Below are 3856 nucleotides of genomic sequence, written 5' to 3'. Positions count from 1 at the left end.
AATGTCGCTCAGCAAAGTCCAGACTCTTCTCTGTTCTGGCGCCTCAGTGGTGGAACGAACTCCCGACTAATGTCAGGACAGCTGAGTCATTTGCCATCTTCCGAAAAAGGCTCAAGACTCACCTGTTCAGACTTCACCTTGACTCTACATAGCATGACCCACTAACACCCTCCCTCGACACCCCCCCCAAAAAAAAAACAAAAAAAAACAAACCTTACCTATAGCACTCTGATCTTAGCACTGTTGCTCTTGAAATACTTTACTCAGATGAGGACCTAGCACTTGTTCTATTTTTAGCTCTTACTGCATCGGCAACGATACGTCGTGGTTTCTTTGTTTCCTTCTCTTGACAAATGTACTTATTGTAAGTCGCTTTGGACAAAAGCGTCTGCTAAATGACCTAAATGTAAATGTAAATGTAAATGTAATAACAAAAAATAAGTCTCTTAATGTCTGATATCATAAACTGTCCCTTTGTTTTATTTAGATCTGAGGAGCAGGCCATTTTTGATAACGTCTTCATTGCAAAGGATGAAGACGTCACACGATTTGTAAACTACATACACAGCACAACAAAACATGTAATATTGCATTTTATAATTATATATACAAGAATACAATATCTCCTATTAACGAGTATTGATAAGAACTGTAAGTCTCTAGACCATTTTCATCAATCAATTTTAATATCGTAGGTCTCCGGAAGAGGTGTTTGTGGCGGGGAATGGTCTGCGGCTCGAGAGACCTCACAAAAATCAGCCAGCAAACTGGACGAGGAGGGACTGGAGCTGGCTGTGTGTCGGCATGGAGTCCTTCTCTGTGCCCTCAACATGTACAGGGGAGAAATCTTTGCCTATCCTCTTTTTCTCCAGGAAAAGCTGGCCAGCAGTAGGCCTACATTCTTTTGCATGGATGTAGCCTGCAAGTATTGGCCATACCTGGAGAAAATTATTAAAAGCTGCCCAGAGTTTGAACATCTGCTGGAAATGAAGCCGTTCCTCTCGGTGTTTCATGCAAAAGCTCATGATTTTAAATGTGAAGTAAGTAATCATCACCATATGACAGAATAACTTCATGTGAAAACCTTAACGTCAACATTGACAAATTATAACATGCCTTGTTTTTTAATATATTTTAAACAGATCAAATGGAGTGGAGCATTTCTGGAGGGGGCTGGGTTAACACTTGGGGAGGAGGTGGAACAAGTGAATGCCTTCCTCTCTAGGATAGCAGTTACAACAAAGCACATGTCAAAAGCGGGTGAGTTGGCCACATAGTACAAACTTTGGTTTAGGAAATAGGCAAAATAGTGATAACATCATATTTTCTGTTGTAGGGCGTACGGACATGTTAAAGGAAAACACCACCGCATTTCCATACTGAACTATGTTCTGCTCTGATCTTAGACGAGGTGATACATACCTCCCTCTCCTCTGTGCGTGCACTCAATGGCTCTTGCGCGCACTCCGCGCAGCGCTAATTTGCTAGCATGTAGCTTGTCCCAGTATATTCCTTAGGATCCAAAGGGGGGTGAAGTTAGAAGCAACCAAGCACTTCCACGTTGTCCCTATTTAAATACGGTTACGTGAGTAGTTACACGACCCAAGTTTGGTTACACAAAATGAAACATGCCAATTTTTCTAAGCGGATAACAAGGATAACTATATAGTATGGCGGAATAACAACTGGAAGCACTTCGACGTCGGCGCAGTAATATCATCACTCCGCTCCCCCTCTTACTTCCGTCAATAGAACCTACGTGACCTGCACGCCGTCGCCTGCACTACCTGTAGTAGTTTGTGCACAGTTGAGGAAGCATCAGGTTGTAGTAAGATAGTTTGTGAACAATAAAACATCATGGTTATAACGTGCATCGTACAGAGTTGTGAAAACAAGCAGAAGGTATATAGTCCCGTCATGTTTTGAGTGATGATATTACTGCGCCGACGTCGAAGTGCTTCCAGTTGTTATTCCGCCATACTATATAGTTATCCTTGTTATCCGCTTAGAAAAATTGGCATGTTTCATTTTGTGTAACCAAACTTGGGTCGTGTAACTACTCACGTAACCGTATTTAAATAGGGACAACGTGGAAGTGCTTGGTCGCTTCTAACTTCACCCCCCTTTGGATCCTAAGGAATATACTGGGACAAGCTACATGCTAACAAACTAGCGCTGCGCGGAGTGCGTGCAAGAGCCATTGAGTGCACGCACAGAGGAGAGGGAGGTATGTATCACCTCGTCTAAGATCAGAGAAGAACATAGTTCAGTATGAAAATGCGGTGGTGTTTTCCTTTAAGCGTAGTTCTGTTTGTTTGTGATTTGTATTTTGTGCAAGGAATTAATTCATCCGGGTATTTTGTTTTCTGAGCCCCCCAGAATGAATGAATGAATGAATGAATGTATTTCAAACATGTGAATGATACATTACACTTGATGAACTAGTCGATAAAAGCCGTATGTTTGACAAGGAGTAGCAAGAAGTATTTAGCTTATTAATTCCTACCCCTTCTCCACTTAGTACCTAAGTATAGGTTATCTTACTTCCTGTGTATCCTGTGTAACACTTCTGTCATTCATTCAGCTGTGCCAAAATGGATGATTTGTTCCTTGCTGCCTTGATGGATAGAGGGAAATGGATGCCTTGGAGGTCTAGGTGTTGAAGATAATTTTGTTATTAAAAGATCATAGGCTACTTACCTGATGTTTATGTAAGAGACATATTAATAGATGAGAAACGTTTTTACTTACCTGGTCAAGCTGTAAAATGAGTAAGACTGATGATAAAGGGGAAATTACCTGCTTTGATAAGGAAATATTTGCTGTCCTGGTAAATTGGCTGTGTTGTTGTGTTATGTGCAGTGAGCTAATTTCTTTTTCACTGTTCAATGATTATCTACAAGACACCCAAAAGTCCTTCAGCTCATGTCAAAAACCTTTTTGGGTTTTGCAGTTTTGCAGTTAATTGAACAAAAAAAGGGAACATGTAAATATTGCATGCTCGACATCAATAAGGATGCTGTCGTTATAGAAAGAGAGACATATTTCTGTTTAGTTTTCTTTTTCTCACATAGCCTAAACTAAATCCTGCTAAAAATGCTGACAATCCTCATTGCCCCAGCGTATTTCTCATAATGGTTTGCTTATCCTTAGATATAAGTGATGGAACAGGAGCAGAGGTCCTCTCTCATGGTGAACGACAACTGAAAGTCCACGTAACCAGAAAGTCCACGTAACCAGAAAGTCCACGGAACAACCGGAAGGGAGCTAAACCACGAAGCGGTTTTTGGCGGCTAATTGACGGCCTTTGCTGCTAACCTGCTAACATCACTGCTGGCTTGCCTCTGCTGCTGCTGGGCTGTCAAAGCTTCTGCTGCTAACCTGCTAACCTGCTAACATCACTGCTGGCCTGCCTCTGCTGCTGCTGCTGCTGGGCTGTTAAAGTCTCTGCTGCTAACCTGCTAACCTGCTAACATCACTGCTGGCCTGCCTCTGCTGCTGCTGGGCTGGTAAAGCCTTTGCTGCTGGCCTGCTAACATCACTGCTGGCTTGCCTCTGCTGCTGCTGGGCTGGTAAAGCCTTTGCTGCTGGCCTGCTAACCTGCTAACATCACTGCTAGCCTGCCTCTGCTGCTGCTGCTGCTGGGCTGTTAAAGTCTCTGCTGCTAACCTGCTAACCTGCTAACATCACTGCTGGCTTGCCTCTGCTGCTGCTGGGCTGTCAAAGCCTCTGCTGCTAACCTGCTAACCTGCTAACATCACTGCTGGCCTGCCTCTGCTGCTGCTGCTGCTGGGCTGGTAAAGCCTTTGCTGCTAACCTGCTAACCTGCTAACATCACTGCTGGCCTGTCTCTGCT

The 3856-nt window shown here is 43.3% G+C and overlaps 1 long non-coding RNA gene across 1 annotated transcript; it reads left to right on the top strand.

The window, feature by feature from the left end:
- The first annotated feature begins 485 nt into the window (after nt 1–485).
- LOC311026925 lies at nt 486–1260 on the top strand. The gene is made up of 3 exons (XR_014598540.1): nt 486–581; nt 696–1040; nt 1143–1260. It is a non-coding gene; the product is annotated as an uncharacterized lncRNA (long non-coding RNA).
- Nucleotides 1261–3856: the final 2596 nt, after the last annotated feature.

This window comes from Eutrigla gurnardus (genome assembly GCF_963514095.1).
Source record: "Eutrigla gurnardus genome assembly, chromosome: 16".
NCBI lineage: Eukaryota > Metazoa > Chordata > Actinopteri > Perciformes > Triglidae > Eutrigla > Eutrigla gurnardus.
The sequence above is the reverse complement of the archived record's forward strand: the minus strand, read 5'-3'. Positions and strand labels throughout refer to the sequence as shown.